This window comes from Asterias rubens, chromosome 9 (genome assembly GCF_902459465.1).
Source record: "Asterias rubens chromosome 9, eAstRub1.3, whole genome shotgun sequence".
Taxonomy (NCBI): Eukaryota; Metazoa; Echinodermata; class Asteroidea; order Forcipulatida; family Asteriidae; genus Asterias; species Asterias rubens.
Window position 1 is genome coordinate 1332449 of NC_047070.1, and position 27688 is coordinate 1360136.

The 27688-nt window shown below is 38.4% G+C and overlaps 1 long non-coding RNA gene across 1 annotated transcript; it reads right to left on the reverse strand.

Annotated features, from left to right (window-relative positions):
• Positions 1–26461, reverse strand: LOC117295180. The gene is made up of 4 exons (XR_004519648.1): positions 26400–26461; positions 19998–20142; positions 9232–9468; positions 1–438 (listed from the first exon to the last, which is right to left on the reverse strand). It is a non-coding gene; the product is annotated as an uncharacterized LOC117295180 (long non-coding RNA).
• Between the last annotated feature and the right edge of the window lie 1227 nt (positions 26462–27688).

Here is a 27688-nt window from a genome sequence, read left to right on the forward strand (position 1 = left end):
ACCAATAGTGTCCACTGCCTTTAAGCCGGGGCACCCACAAAACTTAATTTTTAATCTCTTTTTGGCAGTCTCCAGAAGACGGTCAGAGCACGGTGACCGTAATGTCAAGCAGTTCAAACCAAGCCAGCTCTTCTCAGAGCTACCACTTCTCACAAAGAGATTTTACATGGTGTCACCTCAAACCTTTACTTAGTATTTTCCTTTTATTGATTGGCCTGATCTCTTTTTCGTTGTAAGTAATAGATTTCCTTTGTTTGTTTTTGAAAAGTTTGAGAAAATAACTGTACCCCCTCAACCATCTAGACTTTTTCCGACATCATCCAAACTCTGAGGGGAACAAATATTGGCAAAGTGACCTTACGTGACCTGGCTGTCAGAAGAGGAAGAGTAGAGAGATCACCTTTGAGTTCACCGCATTGAGCCACACACTCCAGGCATCTGTGGAGAAAAGATGATGGATGGGTGACCAGAGCTAGAGCTCTGTTTGTTTGGATGTAAGGTGACATGGAGTCACTGGGGCTAAGGGGTCAATGTAAACTTGAGTATAGTACTTCTTCAGCGGGTACTAAAAAGGAGTGGTTGGGACAGCAATTAGCGGGGTCCTTGGCCCATGAGAGAGTTGAAGTACCATAGTTGGGATTTGGGAGAGAGGTGCTCCTGATAAAACAAATATAAACAGGATTTCACAGATATTTTGTGGTTATTCACCTGTGCCCAATTTCATAGAGCTGCTTAAGCACTAAAAAAGTAGCCAAACACAACCAAGCTATGCTTACCAGAATAAGGTTACTAGCCAAAATACCATGTCCCAATTTCATAGAGCTGCTAAGCACATGAAATTTCTTCCTTGATAAAAATAGGTTTACCAACCAAATGTCCATGTGATTTTCAGGGTACGCAAACAAAAGCTGAATACCAGTAACAAGCACTATGTAACAAATGGAAATTTGGCTGGTAATCCTGTTTTTATCGGGGAAGAAATTTCATGCTTAGCAAATTTTTGTGCTAAGCAGCTCTATGAAATTGGGCCCATGTCACATGTACAATCTGTGATTGGTATTCTGCATATTTGTGCTACGCATAAAATATTTAAGAAATATTTTTTTGCTTAAGCAGCTCTATGAAATTGGGCCCTGAGATGGAACAAATTTTGGTTATAGTGTAAGTATAGACAAGGGCCCAATGACAAAGAGCTGCTTAAGCAGAAAATATTGATTAACAATGATTCTGCTTAGTAGTAATAAGCAGGACACCATTCACAAAATGTACATGTTACCTGATAGTTTAGCTGGTAAGCTTACTTTGGCAAGCATATTTGTTTTGTTGGTTGTGGGTTTTTAAGCATATAGGGGGCCTATCTATCTCATAGAGCTGTTTGAGCAGAAAACATTGTTAACAATTTCCTGCTTAAAGCAAAAATGCTAAAGGCATATTTACTCGGGTGGGATTCGAACCCACAACCCTTGCAATTCTAGAGCAGTGTCTTACCAACTAGACTACCGAGATTGCCCACTAGCTAGAGGCAGTTCGAATCCTATGTTTTGGCAGCGGGTACCGCAACAATATAATAGATGTTAAATTTGAAAGCATAATTTTGTTGTGCTTAGCTACTTTTTGTTCTGTGCTTAAATGGCTCTATGAAATTGGGCCCTGGATTTCTTTGTCTCTAACAAATGTGGGAACATTGCTCCTGGATGCTTTCATATTCGAGAAATTGTTTTTGAGTTCAGTCTGAACTTTACCTGCATGGCATGGCAGAAGAAAATACAACCAAGAGCACCTATTCACTGCTAAAGGTTAATAAGAAATTAATAAAGGTTAATAAGAATAAGAAACACTTGACCCAAAAAAATTAACATGCTTTTAAAACCAAATATAAAAAGAAATCTTGCAATTAGTAAAACTAGATTTTGTGAAAACAAAAGTCTTCAAATACAGAAATGGCAGGGCATGAACTTGTCCATTAGACGTTGGTGTTGATGATGTCTGAATCTAGAGTATCCCCCCAATTAAAAAACTCCCCCTCTAACCATCAAGGCTAAACAAAATGGTGCAATAAAGTGGTTTGACCTTTCACCTTGCAATGTGAGTTTGAACTTAAAGGACAAGAAACTCTAACTTTATTTGAGCATGAAACAACAGACTTGTTGAAATGTTTGAAAAGTCTTCAGAAAACTTTAACACTTTCATAGATTTGAATCAGGGATAAAGAAGAAAATAAACAAATAAATTTTTAAATATGACATTTACCCTTCACAAATCGTAGCTCAGCAGGTAAACCTACATTTAAAGGCAGTGGACACTATTGGTATTTCCTCAAAATAATTATTAGCATAAAACCTTACATGGTAACGAGTAATGGGGAGAGGTTGATAGTTTAAAACATTGTGAGAAACGGCTCCATCTGAAGTGACATAGTTTTCGAGAAAGAAGTAATTTTCCACGAATTTGATTTCGAGACCTCAGATTTAGAATTTGAGGTCTCGAAATCAAGCATCTGAAAGCGCACAACTTCGTGTGACACGGGTGTTTTTTCTTTCATTATTATCTCGCAACTTCAACGACCAATCGAGCTCAAATTTTCACAGGTTTGTTATTTTACGCCTATGTTAAGACACACCAAGTAAGAGGACTGGTCTTTGACAATTACCAATAGTGTCCAGGGTCTTTAAAAACATTGTTATGTTCTTCATTGTGGATATTTTGAGCCCAGAGCCAAATTCAAAGAAAGAGCTGCTCAAAAATAAGCACTAAATATTGCTTAACAATTTTCTGCTAAGCAAAACTGATCAAGATACCAGTCACAGTCCAGATGGTACATTTGAAATTGCATGATGGTCAAGGTAACCTTCATCTATTAAGCATAATTTTGTTGTGCTAAGCTGTTATTTGTCCTTAAGCAGCTTCTTGAAATTGGGCCCAGCTGGTTGTATAAGTTTCAAGATGCACCTTTTCAAAACTCTTCCAAAAACAAACAAACAACTGACCAACCCTCAAACCAAACACTCATTGAAATTCCTTCCTCATAAAAACTGACCTGTTTTCCAAACCACAAAGATAATTGAAATAATTGTCAAAACAAAAAGACTACTAGTCTTCCACTAGACATCTAAACATTTCACAGTGTACGCCTTTAACAGATAATTTAGGAAAACAATACCAGAATCAAATTCATATGTTGTTGGAATGTCAATTAGTTTTGTTAAAAAGCATATTGTTGATTTCTAAAATGGCTGATGGCTCTCCCGACCAATCACCATTGACCTTTTTGAGTCTTGGAGTTCAGTGACTTGTCTAGGTTTTTAGAAGTTCTGTTTATCAATTATTCATCCCTGTCAAGATATCATTTCTTGGGGTGGGGGGGGGGGGCTTCTGCTAGGCGGCATCTCACCATCACAGAAGCCAACAAGACGACATTCAAACACATGAAAGAGCCCTTCACATACCTACGCTAAGGCATGTTGATTATTTACGTATCTAGAAGTAAAGTTAGAAAAACTATTTGCATGGCACCCAACCCTCCATTAATCATAAGTGCAGTGATGTGTTAATGCAATATGCTGAGAGATGATGAAAAACAACTGGTTCTTTAATGAATTTTCTTCAGCTCTTTTGAAGACTTGTGGACAAGTCGTTACCAACTACAATATTCTTCTTTTATCACAATGTCAGTTTAGGCATACTCACACTCTGTTAAGATGGAAAGTTTTTATATAAGAACCGTCTAAGTTTTTTTCTAGAGTTTACTTTTTGTTTTATTCAAAAAAATATCTTTAAACCCAATCACTTTCAAGAGTTTGCACGATTTAAAAATAACCCGATCTGGTTTGCCCTCCTTGTTATTAGTGTGTGGAAAGAAATGTTTCTAAATGCTTGCAATCAGACGAGTTGGTCTATAAAAAGACAAGTTTGCTTGGCAACATATCAAGCCACAAAGTACGGCACATTGCTGCAGAAAATGACTTTTCATCAAAGCTTTCATTAGACGAAACCAATCACCAATCTCCAATCACCAATCACCAAACCAAACCAATCTCATGACTCTTAATTTGCTTTGAAAAGGAAACTTCAAATAAAAAAGTAGCTGCTTAATCCCTTAAAAATTATCAAAAGAAAAGATGGACTAACTAAAACAAACATGATGACAACAGCTGTTGCGAAAAAAACTAAAAATAAAAACTATCACGATGACATTTCCTCAGGACTTTTTTTTTCCTTTATGATATCTTAATTTTGTAAAAAGCGAGACCTGCTCCCAGCAGGGTTATAATGGGGGCCTGGCATAGGGTCTTGTACTTTAATATGCCAGTGTGATGCTGATCACTATAGTTCAAGGTAATGTCTGTCAGACACCTGTCAATATACATGCACCTGTACATGTATGCTTAGCTAAATGGGTCTGCTCCATCAAGGGTAAAACCTGTGTTTAAAGGCACTGGACACTATTGGTAATTACTCAAAATAGTTGTAAGCATAAAAGCTTACTTGGTACGATCAATGGAGAGCAGTTGATAGTATAAAACATTGTGAGAAACGGCTCCCTCTAAAGTAACATAGTTTTTCAGAAAGAGAGAGAAAGAGGTAATTTCTCACTCAATTCAAATTGAAAAATACTTCATCTGAAGCCTTTGATAATGCATCTTAAAGTTGTGCAACATGAGTGTTTTTCTTTCAATGATCTCTTGCAACTACGTACATTGACCACTTGAGTCCAAATTTCCAGAGGTTTGTTGTTTATGCATAGTGTTGGGATACACCAAGTAAGAAGACTGGTCTTTTAAAATTACCAAACGTGTCCAGTGTCTTTACCTGGGTTTAAAGTGAACCCTCAAGAAACTCTCAGGGCCCAATATCATAAAGCCTGTAAGCACAGAAAAACTTTGCTTAGCAGAAACTGACTACCAGCCATAATGGATGAGTCACCGATTTGGTTCTGTAATGGTTTGTAATCCCTTTTGTTTGTAAATGAATCAAATACTGACATCACTGATTTATTTTTGTGATATGATTTTGATTCCTGCAGCCTCCCCAAAGTCTGCCTCTCCTCATGATCCACTAACCAATCCCGAGGTGATAATACGCCAGAGTCGTCGCAACGGGTATTCCAATCAAAACCCTATCCCCACCAATCCCCACCAGCGCAAACCTTAAACTTCCCAACACATTACATCACCAGCAGGGGTGTACTGCCAAACCCACTTTTCTAATACAGCTCGCTGTCCTGCGAGTGGAGAAGCTGAATTTCTGGGTCAAAGGTTAAAGAGGGGTTAATTTGGTCAGCCCTAGGGGAAGGCCAGGCAGTCTAAACACAATCAGGGGCATGCTGAGCAATCACCTCCAATAAGGTCATGCTCTGAGAGCTCATAAAATCTCAGCTGACTGCTGCTTGCCTAAAGTTACATCAGATATTCACTTAGGGGTGGAGACGGAAACATATCTGCCCTAGGAAACGATTAACAAAACTGGTTGGGTGTTTGACTTGATTAATAGAAGTTTCAACACTTTCCTTCCTAATAGATTAGCTCTGAAGACACCACTGGTGGTCAGGAAATATCAGTCAATGAAGACATGATTTTGATGAATTGCTTCATCAATTAGTTTAAACCCACCACCTAGGATCTGGCTGCTAACAACAGAAAACCACATGACGGGGTCTGGAATTTCATCTTTGAGAGGGCAAGGCCATTTAAAGGGCACTTCCATTTAAAAATCTTAAAAGTCTAAGGGAATTTTCTAAAGGGGCACCAAGGCCAAGACCAGGGCACCCAGGCCAAGAAACACAGGCACTGGCCTATGTGGCCTCCATGTATTTCCTGGTCTGCCAGATGGTTCATATTTTATGCGATGACTGATGGCATTCATCATTTGATCACCAAATTTTATTTGGTCCAAAGCATAACTTTAACTCACACCAAAAGAATTAATTTGCAGAACTGGCACACAGGCTAAGTGAAGGACTTGATTGATTGAGGTTTCAACACCTCACCCAACAACATCAAACCGCATGAACACGCTAACAACAAGACAAAACAGTAAATACAGGTTTCTGTCGTCTGAGTCACTCTGTTTCCAAGAATTCAAGTCAACATTGATTTGATATTTTTGTACGAACACAAAGATAAACTATAATACCGATCACTAGAAGGCCAAATTTGGAACTTTTCACCTACCAAACAGAAGACAACATTTTCCCACCTACACTCCAACCACCACAGGGGGCAAATTTACCAGGAATGAATGGTGTCGACTGAATAGACAGCCAATGGGAAAAGGTTGCACTGTAAAAAGTCTATTTCATTTGGGGCTCAAAGAATAACCAAAATGCAACTGTGGGACTCACTTACAGACATATTTCCCAAAAGAGTTTTATTCCTCATGGAGCTTGCACTGCTCTGACCAAAAGCAAGCATGATGCAGAACTGAGACCAAGCTGCTTTTAAAGCCATTGGACACTTTCGGTAAACAGTATTTTCCAAAGGCCAACACTTCGTGTATCACAACTTATATATAAAAAACAAACCTGTGAAAATTTAGGCTCAATCGGTCATCGGAGTCGGGAGAAAATAACGTGAAAACCCACCCTTGTTTCGCCATGTCATGAGATGTGTTTAAAATAAATCCGTAATTCTAGATATCGAGAATTGATAATTGTTTTAATGTTTTCTCAAAAAGTAAAGTATTTCATGGAGAAATATTTCAAGAGAAGTCTTTCACCATTACCTTCTGTAAACCCTGTAAGCTATTTGTAAATCTGTGATTTTTTTTCTTTTTCTGTTCCGAAAGTGTCCAATGGCTTTAAGTAAGCTGACTAGAAAAAGTACTATTTGAGACTGGTATCCTGCTCATATTCGCTTAGCAGAAAAGTGATAAGCAATATTTTTTAAAGGTTGGGCCCTGGACATTTAGAGAGACATGCATACCTGGTGAGAGTGAGAGGAAGTTGTGCTTACAGGCTTTATCAAATTGGGTTCATACACATTTTTACAGGGCACCATAAGCGTAGAAATTTTGTGGTAAGCAGCGGCACAAGATTGGGCTCGGACTATTTCCTCTACCACCAGCCTCAACATGGATATCATCAATGTAAACAGAGAACAGACAAGATGGCTGCACCAGGCGGGTCTCCACCAAGCTCAAAGCAGGGAGATAAGACCAAAATTAAAAAAAACATTAAAACATCCTGCCTTTTTGAAAAAAGGAAGAAGAGGGGCCTTTTTGTTGAAAATGGCCACCAGAGACATTTTTAAAGACTGGGCACTTTTTAAATTTTCTTTTTTCCGAGATCGTTAAAATGTATCTTTTTTGGGGGAGGGGGTTTAAAAAGGAGGGCGGCCTCTAAAAAGGAAGTGGGCGGGGATGCTAAACATGGTTTTATTTTATTTGGTCTAGTCTGTGGTCCTCTCTCGTTGTTTAGTCAGTTGTTTATTTACATTTGCGAGGCTGACTGATGTTGGTTGACACAACCATCTTCCAAGGTTGATCTTGACTGAGCATGTTTACGTTACGTTACATTTCTTCCATGGTTTGATGAGTCAAATTAGTTTGATGCCTCATTATTGTCCAATTACAAACATTAACACATGATTAAACCATAACTAGGAATGATTAAGATGTCTGCTACAAAAATAAGTGTAGTGACAAATATAAAGTTTAATATGTTGTAATTACGAGTTGTCATTATGATATGATTTGTTACTCTTTTGTGAAACCACTGTAGGTGTTTTATTTTTGTGTGCTGTGACTATTTAAAAACTTCAATGTCAAAGTGACTTTTCACCAAGCAACTTTAGTATATAATGTAAAATGATTAGATATGAGGATCAAATGACCAGCATTGGACACTTTCGGCAAAAAAGTATTGTCCAAGGCCCACACTTCTTGTACCACAACTTATATATAAAATAACAAACCTGTGAAAATTTAGGCTCAATCGGTCATCGGAGTCGGGAGAAAAAAACGGGAAAACCCACCCTTGTTTCCCCACGTTTCGCCGTGTCATGACATGTGTTTAAAATAAATCCGTAATTCTCGCTATCGAGAATTGATATTGTTTTAATGTTTTCTCAAAAAGTAAAGCATTTCATGGAATAATATTTCAAGCGAAGCCTTTCACCATTACCTTCTGTAAACACTGTAAATTATTTGTAAATCTGTGAACTTTTACTTTTTTTTCTGTACCGAAAGTGTATAATGGCTTTAAACACCTGTCTTTATAAATGGCTCAGTTGTAGAAATACGATAATCTGTTTTCCAAAAATGCAATAACGTGGTGTGGTACTTGTGTAATTAGCATTGGTTAGATCGAAGAAAGAAAAAAAAAATTCACAGATTTTACATGGTATAAAGGAGATCATGGTGGAAAATTTCCCATTAAATAATTTTGAGAAAACTCAATGTTTGAGATCAGTGATGGTGGATCGTCTTCCAATGTTTTCTTGTGACTGAGATGGCCAAAGAGGCTGACTTTACATTTAGCCAGCAGTTGCCAAGTTTTTGGTTTTTTTTTTTTGGGGGGGTTGAACAAAGAATTGACTAGAGTGGGATTCGAACCAACGACCTTCGGATTAACGTGCCGGCGCTCTACCAACTGAGCTATCTAGCCCTATATTGGCAGTCTCCCTATTTTGTCAATATCTTTGTTCGGGGGTGCCAGTCGGAAGCCATACAACCGTCAACTGCCGTGTAGCCAGGGACCAAATTACGATACAACCTGGGAAGCGGCAGCCAGGGGATCACCTTAAGGGGATGCGACTTTTTGTTTCAGATATCAATATAAACCACAAGGGAAACTGACTAGGTAAATTTTGAAATGATTTTTGACTAGAGTGGGATTCGAACCAACAACCTCCAGATAACAGCACATATATACAGCCTTATGAATTTTCAACAAATTAACTTCAGTATCTCAGTATAACTTCTTTGGATTTTTTCCTGACAATCATGCAATCTAAATGTAATCTCTAATAAACTTTGTCCCAAATCCCTTACAACCAAACAAAACAATTATAACATCACAATACATAGTTAGCCTAACTTAATAACTCGCCAGACCAGCTTTTAACAACCAAGCTTGCGTAAAAATAACCATTACATAAAATCTAGTCAAAATAGTACCTGAGGTGAGAAAATTTCCCCTTTTAAGTGAGAGAAGCTTTTCATACAGCAATAAAAGACATATCCACCTCCACAAAGAATTACAGGAAATGCGTTATTAAATAAATAAAGGATTACCTTGTAAACTCTAAACTGGGTATCAAATCACCGCCATCCTTCAACCCATTTTCTGTGACAACCTCTTGCCTATTTCTACTCTCCCCACAGGGGAAGTGTTTTGTTCAGGTAGTTCAGGTATGCGCCGATTTCCTGAAGAGCTCAGAGGAACGTGCAAAAGAAGACATTTTCCTCGCTCAAGCGGTGGTCGATGGTAGTCAGTGGTCCAGCCTCAAGTTAAAGGTGTGCCCTGAACACCTGTTGTTAATTCAAACAAAAAATAAAGGGAAACAAAAAACATATGTGAACTTGCTGAGAAACATGAGTGTTAAGGCAAATTGGGTATTTTTGTTTTTTGTTTGACAATTTGGATTTGCCACCAACTTGTTTTTTTTCCAGCACACCGGGTATGGTAATTGGTGTCTCAGAACAGTAATTGGCTGGTCTCATTCATAATATAACATTTGTATGCGAGCCCCAATCGACCTCCCTTCCACATCAACATACCCCACAAACATTTGTAGGCTATTTGCCTTTAGACTGCTTGTTGGAAAAGTTTAATCATACTGTGCTGGCCACAAGTTACTGTTATAGTGGGTACAGTTTTAGAATCTGGGCCCAATTTTATAAAGCTGTTATTTTAAGCAGAAAATACTACTTGACAGATTTCTTTGCTAAACAAAAGTTGAGTTGGCACCAGCCACAACAATGCAAACTTATTGTAATTTGGGCTGGTAACCCTTAATATCCCAAATGGGATAGGTGTAGGACTGTTGCAGGTGTAGTCCCCATCCAGGTACTGTCAGGGCCCAATTTTATAGAGCCGCTTAACAGTAAGCAACTTTTCGTACTTACTGTAGCAAAAAAATTTGCTTAGGTGTAAACATATTTCACAAGTTAGCAAGAAAATAGAGCGGCCAGTTTGCGCATTCAGCATGGATTTGTATTCTGTCATTCATTTTCGTGCTGTAAAAGCAAAGGAAGGTTAGCAAGCTTTTTTTGTGCTTACGTTTAACAGCGCTATGAAATGGAAATTGACAATAAGTAAATTGGGCCCAGGTTCCCCATAAGGATAAATTTACCCCCATTTGGGATAGTTTAAATGAAAATGACCTTACAGGTGTCCTGATCCTCCAAGGGTTTCCTGATACCGACAGAGGGACCATTAACTCCCCATCGGGGGATAAGAGAACCATTACCCTACCCAATGTGGGGATAAGGGTTTACTGCGAGGATAAACTAATATCCCAACTGGGATGGTTTAGCAACCCTGAAACTCCCATTACCCACCGACCCCCTGAGACACACTTTAACACCCTTATTTGGACAAGCCAAATCCAAGTTGAGGCATTCAGTTAATGTCCATTTAGTCTGGTATGACTCTCTCATCAGGTCGTGCCCCAGTCTCACAAACATGCCATAATGATATAGATCAAAGCACCTGGAGAATGGCTATCCACACCTTCAGGGGAACCCATGGGGGTCAACCCTGGCTTTGACTTCAGGAAGGTGGTGCATTAAAGCATGAGCCTTTTATAGCTCCATGGTTAAAGGGAAGGTAATTCAACTAGAGCCTTGCTCTAGTCTATGGCTACAGCTACAGATGTCATGTCTAAACTTTCTCCCAACCAACAGTTCTTTTCAGAACTAAGTAGTCAGGCTTGGAATTTCATATTAAAAAGGGCAAGGCCATTTTCATTTTACGAAGGGCACTTCCACTCCACTGGAAAATCTTAAGGTCAATAGGAAACCTTTGAAGGGGCCACCAAGGCCAAGAGCTGGGTTCGATTTCACAAAGAGCTAGGACTAGTCCTAAGGGTTATACCTAGTAAAAACGTATGGCTAGTCCTAAGTTAGGACGGGTAACTCGTCCTATATAACTAGAGATAAGACTAGTCTTAACTCTTTGTGAAATTCACCCCAGGGGCAATGAAGGCCATAGCCTCCATGAACGTTGGCCTGAGTGGTCTCCCAAATTACGAAATCTACTTCCAGAAGTACAATATCGGTTGATAGAAAGACAAGAGTTCTCAAAGAACAAAATCTACAAAGCAATAAAGTGGATATACAAATGGAGTTTCTGCAAACCGAATACAACCTGACTAATTCTTGAGAATACTTTCAATTTATACTAAGAAACTTGAGTTAAGATGGACCCAATTTGAGAGGATGCTAAGCAGAGAAGGGTGCTTATAGCAATTTTTGTTCTGCTCAGCATAAATTAGCAGGGAACAACGTAGTTAAGAGTAATGAGACATTGTTCGATTTGGCCCGATATTTTTTAATCTTAAGAGCTTTAATAAAGCTGCCTACAGGTTGATTTCCCATACTTCTATAAAAACCTCATTAGTAGACTTTGTGACGTGAATAAACATTTCAAAATTAGCCTGCACGACAAAACTCCTTTAACGTTTGTAACATGACCCGAAGGTCAGACAAGTCCAAGAGCATGATGGGAATCTGAATGAGTGGATGATGCCTGGAAGGCATCAATGAGCTTCTCCTACCCAGCCTGGAATTGTCATCACTGACAACAAGAGGATGCGACAACGATGGAATCCAAATTAGTCTTGAACTTTAAGGAAGTCCGAATCAAAGTGTCACATTCCACTCACAATTGGTCGTTATGTTGACTTCTCCGTTACTGATAGAGCTAGGACCATTAAAGGAACATTACAGAATTGTTTTTTGCTAACAAAACAGTCGCTGGTTATGTAAGCACTTAATGTAATCCACCATATACATAAACTGACAAACCTGCAGAAGTTTGAGATCGCTGCAGCCATCTGGGTGACGAAAAAATAGTGAACAAACAATTGCACATTTTGCATGACAAATTGACATTGACTTAAAAAAAATGAATAAAAAACTCACTGAGTGATAAACTCACAATGGGAAATTAGTTTTTCATTTATGTCTCATCAAATTTACATGACAACGACTTCAAAAAAATGAATAAAACACTCACTGAGTGATAAACTCCAAACGGAAAATTAGTTTGATTTATTTCTCATCAAATATGACATTTCAGACAGAAATATTTTAAGGGAATAGGGATGTTTTCTACTATCATCATCATTTCACCATGAAAGTTTTATGTAAATCTGTGATCCAAGATGAGCTTTTTTGTAATGTTCCTTTAAATGTACAACACATCACCAGGGGAATATCAGCATATGAATCCCTTTCAGCGATTCAGAGTTTAACAACCTCCAATATATACATTTACAGGGTATTTTTCCTTTGCTTCAGCTTGGTCCTTTCTCTCTGTTCAATCAAGGCAAGCCTTTTCTCTCTGCTTTGTTTGAGTCCCCTCAGAAATCCCTCATCAGTTGGAGAAAGATCGTATAATCCTAGCAACTGTTTAAAGTAATGCAGAATACTCCATCGACTGTATGTTTGCCATCAACACTATCAATTGAAAAGCAATCCCTAACATTTGAACTGAGCATTTCAAAATTCCTCTTCTTCTTTTGTTTGATTTCTGGACCAAGGTGAACCTTGAAAATGATTAAATTGGTAATTTAGTTACTTCAGGCCACTTGGTGGCATCCTCTTATAATAAACTCTTTAAATCAATTTGAGATATTTCCAGGTGTAATGGTGCTAATAATAATAATAGTATTAATAATAACAGTATTTATAAAGCGCCAAATTGCCAAAGGATACAAGGCGCTGAGAAAGAAAGAAGAGTGAAAAGACAGAACAAAGATAAAGACGACCAGCTACGAAGAGGCAAAAAGGTGGGTTTTGAGAGCACGTTTGAAGGCTGGGACACTGTTTGAGCTTCTGGTAAGGGTAGGTAGAGAATTCCATAGTCGGGGAGCAGCAATTGCTACAGGAATGTCTGAAAGGATTTCTCTCATGTAGCTTACAAAGTTTTTATTTCCTGGCTATTCTGATACAAACACATGGTTCACACACCTCCACCCTTGCCAAGCACTTTATTCACCGGCAAAAAATGCAACCCATTTCACAGCCCCAAAATTTAAACCCGCTCTTGTATTTACAGAAGGCCAACACAAACACTCGTAAGAACACACTGGTGGGCTTTTGAAGGCAGGGCCTGTTGTCCTAAGCATTTCCCGGCAAGTGCATTACCCCTGCCCTTCACTGCGGTAAAGCCCTAATGTAACCAGCTATTCATCGGTACCCACTCTACCCCTCGCTAGTCTGCGGAAACCCAGTCCAGAGTCAATATTGGCATTACAAATATCCCTGTCTGAGCCTTTCAATCCTGTTGCAGGCCAAATCCTACTCACTCTTTTTATTATTTATACTAGTCCCTTTCTAAAAGTTTTTTGTGTGTGTGAATACCGTGCCGGAAAACAACATTCCCACTCAAAGTGACGACCAAAGTGAGGACACTTTTCTTAATATCAAGGTTCAGTTGTAAATATCAAGGGAAATACGGCTTTGAATCACAGATAATGCGGTAGATTTCAGAGCAAAATCTTGTGGGAATAAGACTTACTCGCAAAATAAATTATTTTGAAAAAGCATCCTTCTCTTTTGTCGCTTTGGTCGGAGAGGACATTGCCCTGGCAGATTGATGCATTACTCTAGTGATGTACAATCAATTATTCACGTTGATGTTGTTTAAAAATCCCACTAATATCTCCTTAGTGTGCATAGTTTATAACAAATTTTCACAAAAGTGAGCTATTGGATAAATTTATGTGGTTCTTTGCAGTCAAACTTGACACAAAAATCACATCCCCGTAACAAATTAGATTACATCCTGTCTTCAAAGAGAACAGGTAATTAAAAAAATAAAACCCTCCGAAAGCCACAGGTTTCCAACTTGAGTGACAGCATCCGAATCATTTGACTACCTCATAACTTTTTGAACAAACATCTAAACACTGTGATGCCCACTCCACTGGAAAACATTCTCACCACTTTTTTCTTTTCGACTAACTTGACAAGAATATCAAAAAAAGAAAACTGGCGAAAAAAGGAGAGAATACTTTATGGGTCAGTTACTTGACAAGTTGTACTTCCATTTCCACTGACAATAAACTGCCTCAGGGGTGGTGCTTAAAGGAAACAGCCTTGTCCGGAACAAAGACGAACAAAGTTTTCATGGTACAGTGGAAGGTGACAATAGCTAAACAGTGAAAGAATGCAGGAAGTTTGCAAACATTTTTGCAGAGGTGCCCCATGTAATTTTCCACCCGAATTCTTCGACTGAAAGGAGATATCTCGGGGCGAGTAAGTAGAGCAATATGCAAGGGTGTAACGAAAGGAAAACATTCTCTTCAACAAAATCGCTGGAAATTGATGACTTAAGCACAAAAAAGGGGAAAAAAAAAGGATTTTTCCTTCTGCTTCAAATTTGATTTCTGCTACATTTCCAGAGCGCAAATTGGATTAAAGTATTCTTAAGTAACTGCCGACTAAAAAGAAAATACAACCCCCTTGAAATATTCTCCGGGGCATTTCTCACACTTCTCTGCCCGGATACTAAAGTTTGTAAAATGTTGACACAATTAGCCCTGACTGCCGTCTAATTTGTTCTTGAAATTGACATGCCTTTTGCAACCATGTTCAAATCAAAGCCCCTTAATGTTAACCTTGGCAACAACTATCACAAGCAATCCACTGTGTTTCGTATCAATCATACGGCAACGATGCATGCATTATAGGAGAGGTATGTTGTCACTGACAGTGTAAATCTAATCAAAATTTAACCCTTGTTTGTGGTAAATGCACATTGATTTCTAAAATGGCTGCATTTAATGAAAATATATTTGAGATGAGGTAAGAGAGAGGAGGTAGTTGTGATCACCCGCAGGCGTTAGGGTTTGAGATGAGTTCAATGTGAAATATTGCGTTGAGTACATAGACCTTATCGCAAATACTTGGTACACACGCTGTATGCAGTGAATACGGTGCATGCTGGTCAGCCGGTTATAAACAGCTCCAGCTGGTCATTATCAACCGTTTAAACACCCCCACGTGACGCGCTCTCCACCAATAGGAGTAGCGAAACCGTCTAGGGTATTTATGAATATAATTATTATGAACCTCTAACTTTCAATCAACACAATCCAAACCAAATTTATCAGTTTTCTTAAAATAAAAAAAATAAGATAATAAATTATGTTTCATAAGATGCCTGCTTATAATTCTGATTTTGAAAATAATGTTTGTTTGGTTTTTGTTTTGGTTTTTTTTGGAGGGGGGGTGGGGGTGGGGGGAGAATTGTCTGACAGATGGAAGTAGTAATGATAAAATCACATTCTGGTAAATTGACACTGTGTCATTAAAACACAATGGTCAATATCCCTATCATAATAAATCGTGTATCGCAACGATAACCTCCTCTAAGAAAATGTCATTCCATGAAAACCATTTAAGTGAATAACACTATAGATGACACATGAGATTTAGCGTCCACAAAGAAGCAATCAAACCTAATAAGCTGCTACATAAAAAACACTAAGCAATTACATTTGTCCCAAGTTCACATAACATCAATAATTGACAGGGACGATGTACACAACCAAAAACCTGTCAAGTACTATTGATTGCTTTCAATTATTGCCCGTAATCAAATCCAGTCTGGTGTGAAATGGTGACTCACGTAAGAATCAACTTGTTTGATATGTCATCAGAACAAGAGTGCCTTGACTCTGACAATCATCGCATTAACGTCCAGCAATTCTGCAAATTTCACCCCCAAAAACGGCACCGCCATAAAACCTACCGGGGGACAAATCGGTCCTGACATAAAATCTGCATCCAATTTCAAAAAATGCACCTGTAGTTTGTACTTGTGATTCTGGACTTCCCAATTCAAAACCAAAAACCCCATACCTTGGACCGCCCTCCGAGCTTGGCATTCACGATGCTGATTTAATAAAGAGGTAAGGCAGCCCAACGGTAGGGGACCATGCGATGGATTGCCGCCACGCTATAGTCTTTGATGGGGGAAGGAGGGACCTGCGGGGGAGTGCTGACAAATTATCAAGCCAGCAGTGGATGTAATAGAGCTCTGTCAACATGCACACTGAGGAGCGATTATAAACCAATAGAACATGCTGGGAAATTATTTAAGGTTTGGCATGAGATCGACATGGAGGAATGGAGAGGTTTTGGAGACATTCGGTTTTTACGTTGTCTTCTGTTGTCTACATAGCATACATTCAATAATGCTTCAGAACTTTTCTCAAATAGATTTGATAAATTGCAGGTGGTTAAGAGACAAGTGTTTACTATCTATCATGCTCCATGCCAAAACCAGGCACTTTCCGCCAAAACTTTGGTATTATTTGCTCCTCAAAAAATGAGAATATGAGCTTCCAATCACTACCTAATTAGAGCTTTTAAAATTAACATTAACAACTATAGCCCATCTCATGAGTATTTCTTAACTTATAGAGTAGGTTGTTTAAGGGCCAGGGGTATTTTTTTATTTACAGTATACAGGCAAAAGTTTGTTAAAAGCACTTGAGAGCTGTTGATATTATAAAACTTTTGTTAGTAAAGACATCCTTTGAAGTAATGTAGTTTAGAGAAAGAGGTAATTTTTTAACACACAACATTTGAATCTGAGAATGAAGCCTTTCTCAGGCATCTGAAAGTACACAATTCTATAAAATAAATAAAAATTTTACTCTTAAAAATTTGAGTTTTCAAACACTGGGAGCCAGAAGAAGACAACACGAGTCATGAGTTTGGGCTTTAAAGATGTAACCTGTGAGGATACCAGCTGATACTTTCTTCACCTCGACACTGATAAAAACAAACAAACTCAATCTCTTAAATCACAGTAAGTAAATCTAATTTACTTAAGAAGCAGCTCTGCATTGGGACTTGAATGTATTTTTAGAGGTTCTTTTGTCAAGCTACATACGTGCAAGCACAGCCAGCTCTACTAAGCGCTAGCTTCACTTTACAATCAAGCCTTATGTCTCCCTTGCGTGTCCCTAGCCTCCTCCTCCCCCCCCCCCCCCCCCCCGACTACCAATAAAACGCGAGGACGAGATCACACTCACCAGCAGGAAATGAAAAGTGACAAATTGCATATAATGCAATCATAATGCAAACGTAATGCCCGTAGGCCTGTCACTCTGCATACAGGAACGGTACGTCACAGAAAGAAACGGGAGAGAAGAGAGGGAAAATGCTTTAAGGTACTGAACACTTTTGGTAATAACTCAAAATAATTGTTAAGTAATATTTGAAAGTTTGCATGGTGGAAATACCATATGGAAAGGTTTGCGGTAACACCATGTTACTGTAATGAATCTGTAAAATCTCTAAATGAGTTTTGGTGGTACCAAAATGAATCGTTGGTTTCAACTCAACGTTTCAATCAGTATGCTCTGATCGTCTTCTTTTCTCCAGATATAATTGTTCCCTGCTTGGTAACAACATGGAGGAAGAAAATACTTCCTCCAGGGTTGGTAACAAGTAATGGAGAGCTGTTGATAGTATAAAACATTTTGAGAAACGGCTCCCTCTGAAGTAATGTAGTTTTTGAGAAAGAATAATTTTCCGCGAATTCAAGACCTCAGAATTAGATTTTGAGGTCTCGATATCAAGCATCTGAAAGCACACAACTTCGTATGGCAAGGGTATGTTTTCTTTCATTATTATCTCGCAACTTGGATGACCAATTGAGCTCAAATTTTTACAGGTTTGTTATTTTATGCATATATGCCAAGTGAGAAGACTGGTCTTTGACAATTACCAAATGTGTCCAGTGCCTTTAATGAAAAAGGAAAAGGTTTGCCCAGCGGCCAAGAGGAGAAAATAAATGTCAACAACGGCCCTGGTGCAGTAATGACAGAAATGAAAGAGATTGTTGGGGGTGATAATCACAATGTGTACCCATAGTTATCAGTGATTCGTGTGGTAAGAAAATTCTGATTGTAAAATAACTCTGATTGGGTTGACATAGTGGTTGATTAGGACTATGACAAATGTAATTTCACTTTGTAACACTGTAATTTGTAGGCTAATCAAATTCTATTTTTGTTTCCTTTACTTGGAGTAAGCTTATCTAGGAATTAGGAAAAAGAGATTTGTAGACAGGATATAGTGAAAACTTGAAAACTAATGAAGCTGAAACTTCTACAGGTAAATTACCTACATCTCATTCACAGTGAGTAGGGACTCATGTAGTAGCCAAAAACAAAAGGTATCAAAACCCTTTAAAGCCATTATACACTTTCAGTAAACAGTATTGTCCAAGTCCCACACTTTGTGTATCACAACTTATATATAAAATAACAAACCTGTAAAAATTTAAGCTCAATCGGTCATCGGAGTCGGGAGAAAATAACGGGAAAACCCACTCATGTTTCTGCGTGTTTCGCCATGTCATGACATGTGTTTAAAATAAATCTGTAATTCTCGCTATCGAGAATTGATATTGTTTTAATGTTTTCTCAAAAAGTAAAGCATTTCATGGAACAATATTTCAAGAGAAGTCTTTCACCATTACCTTCTGTAAACCCTGTAAATTATTTGTAAATCGGTGAACAATGGCTTTAACGACACGATGACGTCATCAGATGACAAACAAACTACCTCTTTTCACACTTGGCGACTAAAACCAAAGCTTTGCCGCTCACATTCAGTAAACAACAAAGTTATACTGTATCTATAATACAAGGGGAACAGATACTTCGTCACAAAAGCACACTGTTTATCTAAAACGTTTTAATTAAATAGAGCCCACAGAACAACAAAGCCTTCCTTACACCATCAACCCCAACTTTTGAAACTTTCTCTCCGCACAATTACTTCCTTCAAGTGACTGGTTGACTTCTTCGTGCCGGTAAATATGCGCAGGCACACACTAGAGTTTATCATTCCGTTTTCACAAGGACACGTGAAGGGACTGTCGGGTACAAACACCCTTCAAGAGTAACATTGGAGGGGGGGGGGAGGCATTGTTGTACTTTACACAATACCTATTATTTATTGATCATTCTCAAAGTCTTTGCAAGCATGAATCCACTGCTTCCAACCATGGAGGTAGCTACCTCCATGTTCCAACATCCCCAGCACATTAACCCGTCGTGTCAAGTACCCTCTATTTTAGTAAACATGTATTATAAATTCAGCCTTACATGGCCTGATAACTTGGGAAAGGTCCAAAATGTACAAAAATATGTGTAGCGTTTTATATTTCAAAATTTGAAGAGAAAAAAACATATTACAGTGCTGGCTCCATTGCCCGAGACGCGGCATCTAAGACCCAAAAGCATCTGGGTCCCTTAAGTGGGCCCCGGACCCCATGGCGTGATCCCCTCCCACTCCGTTCTTGCAAATTTTCTCTGAAAAAAACAGCACCCCTTGCAAAATATGTTCTTGTTAGTCTGCCTTCTCCACTCAGACAGACACACTGCTGAAATTTAATCCAGCTTAGTACAGTTTTAAAGGTATTAATATTCCCTAAGGCGACCCAAGGAAGAAAAGCATCTTAGATGTTGTTCAGCATCAGGAGGATGTGGTAAGAATCAGATGTTCTTCTCATACATAAAATGTTGGTTTATTAATATCACATACCTTGCAAATATTCTAAATTAGACACAAAACACTAAATCTTAATGAATTCATTATCAGTAATTTCCGATCGACTTACATCCCTTGAATTACTTCAATAATGTTTCAAGTGCATTTCGAGGTTGTAATTAATCACTTATGGTGAATGTCCATGACATCTTTTACAACTGCCAGCCGCCACACATGGCATCCGCCGAGATTAAAGACCACCGGAACTAGAACACATGATTTCACAATGTCAACTAATCACAGTAAATACATACCATCCAAACATGTTGATGCTGTTTTTGCCACAGAGCAAGGTCCTTTGAGTTGACTTATGGTTGGAATGAGAAAGAGCCACTGACCCTTAGCTCTGGATGTAGAGGAAGGTACATGATGACACACATCATGACATAAGAGATCATTCTGAAAGGACCAAGGAAGAAAATTAACAAACCAAGAGCAAGACAGATCACTCTGGGGTAGAGTCAAAAAGATAATCCCAACCCAGGACTAGTCCTAGGAGTTATTACAAACTTAAGGCCAAAGTCCTAAGTTAGGACTCATCCATTCAGTTTGCTGAACTCCACCCCTGGTGAAAGTGTAAGGAGCGGGGTGGGGTTGTCTTGTCTCTGAAAGAGGGTTAGGAAACTTCTCCTTATTAACATATTTAGTCCAACATTTGAGAAAAGGTTGGAGAGAGGAAAGGACCAAGGAACTTAAACTTAAAGGAACATGGTCGAGTTGGTCTTTGAAAAGCGTTTGTAACCGTTTGTTATAAAATGCATGATTAGAAAGATATTTTAAAAGTAGAATATAAAGATTCACACAGGTATCACTAAAAATTGCGTAGTTTCCCTCTTACCTCGTCGACATACACGGTCGGCCATTTATGGGAGTCAAATTTTTGACTCCCATAAATGGCCAACCGTGTTAGTTCGCAAAGTAAAAGCAAAACCACGCAATTTCGAGGCAAATGTGTGTGGATCATTGTATTCTACTTTCAAAACATCTTTCTAATCATACATGTATGCATTTTATAACAAACAGTTACAAACACTTTTAAAAGACCAACTCGACCGATCCAAGGCAACGTGTTCCTTTTACAAACATACAGCAAGAGCAAATATGTTTATTCATACTTAGAAGCTCACTCTGGTGCAAGGGTATGGGTTAGTTGGGGTTGTCTTGTCTCTAACAGAGGGTTGGGGAAACATTCTTATTAACACTTTTAGTAAAACACTTGAGAAAGGGTTGGAGAGAGAAATACATCAGCAGGAGCGGATCAAGCTGCTGCTTGGCAGTAAACACAAAGCAGCTGTTGGCACAGCCTTCTTGAGAGCTGAGCAAACAGCAAACTACCAGGGCGTTGTAAGAGAGTCAAGATGATGAACCCATGACTCTCTCTCTGGTTTAGACATTCAACTCCCAGGAAGATTATCCAAACTCAGATCAGCAACTCTGTGAATGACAGATCTCCAATGAACCTTACACCATTCCATGAGTCACAGACACACTATTAAAGGCACTGGACACGTGTGGTAATTGTCGAAGACCAGTGTTCTCACTTGGTGTATCCCAAAAAATGCATACAATAACAAACCTGTGAAAATTTGAAATCAATTGGTCATCGAATTTGCAAGAAAAAATGAAAGAAAAAAATACCTGTGTTCCACAAGTTTGTGTGCTTTCAGATGCATAATAAAAGGCTTCAGCTGAAGTCCTTTAATTACTTGAGTGAGAAATAACCTCTTTCTCAAACAATGTTACTTAAGAGGGAGCCGTTTATCACAATGTTTTAAACTATCAACAGCTCTCCATTGCTTGTTATAGTTCCATGTTGTTACTAAGTAAGTTTCTGGTTTATAAATTAGTTTAAGTTTATAGTGTCTAGTGCCTTTAATACTATTTGTGCCGTTCCCCTATGTCCTCGTCAGCAGGAATCTTGCCAAAGGTCAAAGGTCAAACCGAGATGAACCATGGGATATTTTCACAACTTTTGAGATGCGTGCCAAATCCGTGAGAAGTCAAGATAAACTTGATATGCTGTGTTCTGCCCTGGGGTGACTGGTCCATATATTGTGTTTTTCTTGGAGACAAAGAGCTGTTTTTGTGTTTTTCTCAAGACGAAAATTTGCCAAATTGCCAAGAGGCGGGGTGAAATGTTAACACGGAAAAGAACCTAGGGAAATTTGCAAAAGTCAGCATGTAGTCAAAGTTATTCCTAAAGTCAAAGAATAATAAAAGAAAAAACATCTTGTTGTTGGGTGCTTTCAGATGCCTAATAAAAGGCTTCAGGCCCAAAGTCTTTTATTACTTGAGTGATAAAGTACCTTTCTCTCAAAAACTACGTTACTTCAGGAGGGAGCCATTCATAACAATATGTTACTGTCAACATCTCTTCATTGCTGGTTACCAAGTAAGTTTTTATACCAACAATTACTTTGAGTGCCTTTTAACCTAAACCATCCCCAAACCTTTCAAATCCAATGCATGTTTTGTTTGATTCTGTTGGACTGAGAAACTGAGAACTGCACTCAGGAACTGATGGGCTGAGAATAACTACCACAATTAGAGTCTAAGTTTGGATGATGGTATTGGATTTTGTTTGGAGCATAATTAAAGCATCCTGTTCAATCTCTCAGGAGGGTAAAGGTAAATAAAAGTACAGTTGGAGGTAACAGAAAATCTTGTAATAGGCCTACCCTGCCACTTCAGGCTTGAAAATAAACATGCCTTCTCGACTGAATCTAACCAGGCATGATGAGCATGTTCCTAATTCATTCCCTTCTGGTTCAATTTGTCATCATTTTTAAAAGCCTAATTTAGAAAGCCTACACTACCATCATGGAGCTACAAAAAGGATAGCTCTTTGCTACCTCAGATGCATTGATAAAGCCAAAACCATGGAGGTAGAATTCTAATTCTACCTCCATATGCCGGAACCAAATCACTCCATTAGTTGTGATAAACCATGGAGGTCTAATTCTACCTCCATAGTCCATAGATAACCAACAATGTAACACAGCCCCAACCAGCACTCAAGTCAGAATCATTATCCTCGCTTACTTCATTAGGACTATGGTTTAGTCTCCTTTACACTGTGATGAACTGGTATTGTCCAATCATAGTGAAAGGCTCCAATTGAGAATGCCAATTGAGAATGGTATTGTTCCACAGAACAGACAGTGAAATTAACAAACAAGAAAGGAGGGGAGGGTGGGATCACTACACACCTCTAATGGAGGGTAATTGTCCGAGATAAAAGAACATATCAAAACAAACTAATGGTGGTCTTGAAGAATGTGAAGATGACTTCAGGGCTAGGCTTGTAGACTCTCAGTCCAAATAAATAAATGAGCTAAAAGGTTAACAACAGAAGAACAACGATCTGGGAAACAAGAGGAAGGTTACCGAAGGCAGAAGAATTGACTGAAATCCTGAGACGGAGAGCCCCAGGCACTTATCTTGTAAGACACTGAGGCCTGCACAGCATCACTCAAGACAATTGGGGTATTTTTAACATCAGAGTTTTCCATTTTATTCTTAGCATCTTCTTCCACCATCTGTTATTTTCTTGGCATCCATATCTTTGCTCTTGAGATGGTTCCACATTTTCTTGAGATGTCTTTCGTTTACAGTCTCTGACAATGGCAGGTAATTTCAGGCGTGTCATTTAATCTTCAATTCTTTCATTCAATAGGTCTTGAAATGTTTTCAGCAAGGCAAGCAATATATTTTGAATCTCCTTCACGTGAGCTGTCTGTTGCTTGAGGATATATTATTATCCACTTTGCAAAATTAGAAACTCCATGGTACGAGACAAGTTACATGACAGGAAATCGTCCAGAATGAATGTTAACGCCCACAAGGTGATACTGACACATAAGAAATACATTCTGATCTTCTTTTAACAGGAGAAAAAAATAACCCAGTAGAAAAAATTATAAACAAGGATCAAAATTAATGAAGAGAAATCTCAAAGTATTGCAAGATCCTGAAATCACAATTACTTAATAGCAGCAAAATCCCTCACAAAACTTTAACCAGGTTGCCCTGTTTTCACTTATTAATAAGATCACCTGATTTCATAAAATTTCCACAGGTTTGTGGTAGTGTTTATAAGGACGAGCCTATAATTAAACAGAGGCCATGGAGGCCATAGCCTTGGTGCCCTAGTCTTGACCTCAGTGCCCCTTCAATCATTATGTAAAGACTTTAAAGTGGAAGTGCCCTTTGTAAAATGGAACTTGCCTTGCCCTCTCAAAGATGAAACTCCTGGCTGTTAGGATGGCTAGGATGGCAATTGATTTTACTCTTCAAAAACTGAACGATGTAGGCCTAAAGAAGGCAAAATAATATGCTGCTTTAAGGATAGTGAAGTTGCCAAAACTCTTCGAAGAGAGACATTTGAAGCTACTAAGATCCAATAGCACAGCTAAGCACAGCAAAATTATGCTTACCCCAGAATATGGTTATCAGCCAAAATACAATATCATAGACCATATTTGACCAGCGTTCTGCTTTTATTGTTTGCTGAGCACAAAACTGTTAAGCATTATTTTCTGGGACCAGGGGTCGATTTAACAAAGAGCTTGGCCCAGGCTATAAGACTAGTCCTAACTTAGAACGTGTGGCTAGTCCCAAGTTAAGACGAGTAACTTGTCTTATGTAACTCGAGATAAAACTAGTCTGAACTCTTTTTGAAATCCACCCCAGGTGGTACCTAGTCCTCATGTATCTTGAACCCTACCCACTTTATCATCTTCCTCAAAATCGGACTCATCTAAAATGCACCAAACAGTTTCAATCAAGACAGGGTAAAAGTAGATAAATAAATAATAACCACACATTGAAACAATAATTGGTTGTCAGACTGAGCGATGGCGCACAACCCCTCTCATAATGAACAAACAAAAAAGCTAAAAACGAGTAACCAAAAAAAACAAAAAAAAAACAGATGCCATTCAAGCCTACAATATAATGTATAAAAATTGTCCCTACTAAAATAACACCTTGTCTCCAAGTCAATCAGTCGCTAATAACACACACTTGACTTTGGTTTACGCTGGATCAGAACACAGCTACAGAATTGACAACATTTATAAACATCTTATCAATTGCAGGGAACTGGTGAATCACCTGAGAGCAGAGTGCATGTCAAGAGCTTGTCGCATGGTGGGCCCAGGCAGCTTGTTGAAGCCTTTAGTGTACTAATGGGGTGGCATTGACCCTTCAAATCCAACTTGAGGGTGCAGAGAAATTTCTGGTATTTGCACAAGGTTTTAGAGAATTTCTGCCTGGGTTTTTTAAAGATTGCTTGGTTCGGGGGGGGGGGGGATAAATGACGATGATGCACAGTTGAATTGCGGCCTCAGTCTTGTCACTTCAACCATGTGATTCATAGAATGCTCAGACCACCAAAAGTGCAGTGCAGAAAGTCACTATTTTTATGAGTGACAGTTTCTTCAGAATTTGAGAAAGAAACACAATTTGACTAAACAAAAAAAGTACACAAATAATGCCAATTGCTTTTTATGTTATTATTTGGGATTATCACCTCTCACTTAGTCTTAGTTCTGCTTACTTTTAAGAGCTATTTTATTATTTCAAGTGGCGCCAAGAAATTTGGTCAATCCGCCTTGGAAAAGAATTGTACCTTTCCCTTGATGCACAAACACATTAGATTGACATGCATCGGTTAGGCCCTACTCAAATGCAGTGAACATTTTTATTTAGACCCTAGTCAGCCCTGCCCTTACGTAGCACAAAGCCTGAGCACAAAACTTGGTAAGCACAGAAATACATTTCTCAGCAGAAGCTGGTTAAATGTCCTGAAGGTATACACTGTTGTGACTGGTGACCCACACATTTTTTACTCAGCATAGAAGTTTGCTCAACAGTATTGTCTGCTTACCAGATTATGAAATTGAGCCGCTAAGCACCAAAATTTGCTCAACATGAAATTTCTTCCTTGATAAAAACAGGATTACCACCAAAATTTCCATGTGATAAGCAACAGCTGAATAAAGCAGTATTCAACAAATGGAAATTTGTTTGGTAATCTTGTTTTATCAAGGTATATTTCATACTAAGCAAATTTTTGTGCTTAGCAGCTCATAAAATTGGGCCGAGATGTGAAGCAATTTAAAGTTGCCCACCAACAGAAAGGTTTTAAGCCGCATGTTAATAAAGATGAAATATAAACACAAAAGGCATCTGCCGTACCTACCATTGCCCAATTGGATTTCCTCCCAATTTCACACAAAAAACAAAAGAAACCGTGTTTTTAATCAAAAAAAAGGGCGGGGCACCAGTTACAACAATCTAACTAAATGGACTTTTGGCTGGTAACCAGTTGCTGCTAAGCAATATTTTGTCTGTGCTTAGCAAGTTTTTGAGCTTACTACAGGCTTTATTATGAACTTGGGCCAATACTGCCCCGGAAAATTTTCCTTTCCCTGCCCCCCTCCCAACAGTCTACACAAATTTATACAATGAATTAAATAGGAAAATAAAATATAAATAATTTTTAATATAAAATAAAAAAGAACTTCCTCCCTTTCGCATAGCTGAAGTAACAATAATATCGTTCGCTGTTTAAGCAAGCGATCAATAATATTCAGATATTCGTGATTTTTTATCTGTTTCATGTGTTTATTTTATACAAAATGTCAACTCACAAGTTACTTTCTTGCAGCAACAGGGCGTCTTTACCAAGAGGACATCATGTTGACATTCTCTGTGTGTGTGCAGGTGAATGGTGGCGCTATTTACTTTTTCGTGAGTTTCGTTTTGCATTGTCGTGCGATACTATAGATGGCGCTGTTTATCCCGCCGCTGTGAAAACCCTTCACGTTTGGGATGAAATGAAACAAAAAATGCAGGAGCCTCTTGAAGGTTTTGTAACGAGACTGAAAATAGTAGTTGTATTTTCAATCTGTCAAATCCTTTCAGTTTTTGGCAACTCAGCATTTTCAATCTATGCTAATTAATTTACCCTGAATGAATTGTAAAAACTCCTAAAAACCTTTGCTTTTTCCCAAACCAACTTGCCGGCTTTCCATAAACACCTCCAACTTTTGGCCAACTTTTTAAAGGCAAATCAAACATTTCCAATGGTTGAAGCCCAGACCCCCTCCCCAAGGTGGTTATAATTTGACACAATTCTGTTAATGCAGTATGCAGGGTGAGAGTCATTACTAACGGAAAAGTCTGAAACTTGGATACAAATTCAAAGGTATGTTGAAATGATGCCGTTTCTACCGTTTTGTAATCCCTGGAGTTATAGATTCCAAGGAGCTTTTGGAAACAGTATCCAAAGCACTAAAGAAGTAGACCAATGTGCAGAATTTCTTTAACTGATTTTCTTCACCAGGCCGTCATAAAAAGTCTGAATTCAGCCAAAAGTCTGAACACTCTCATCCCTGAGTATGTTTGTGTCTAAGACATGCACATTGTGTTGGAGCGTCAAACTTCTGCCTACAAAGAAACAAAGCCAAAACCCCAAATAACATCCTATTTTTCCATGCACAATATCACCAAATTCATCTTTAAAATAAAAAAAACAGTGAAAACAACTGATGTTGATCATTACATTGCATAACATGTTTATTATCACTTCCAACACAGCAATAGCAGATAATTCATTTTATACAAATCTTACAGGTTCTTAAACTTTTCAAGTAAAACCTGCCCACTAAAAACATTTGGTGTCAATCCAAGTTTGACAACATGAAGTGTTATCATAATCATTCAATGCAGGAAAACAATTAACAAGAAAAGTAAAACTGACCAAGTTCATCCACTTTTAACATAAGGAATATTTGCAAAAAATAGTTAATTGCCTGACGTTACGACCCTAGCAGAGTCTTTCTCGAAGGCTAAATAAAGATTTATTTTAAACATAACAATAAACGGATTTTACACTGTCATGTTGAAGCAACCTTTCTACAATTGAGTAAATTCGGAC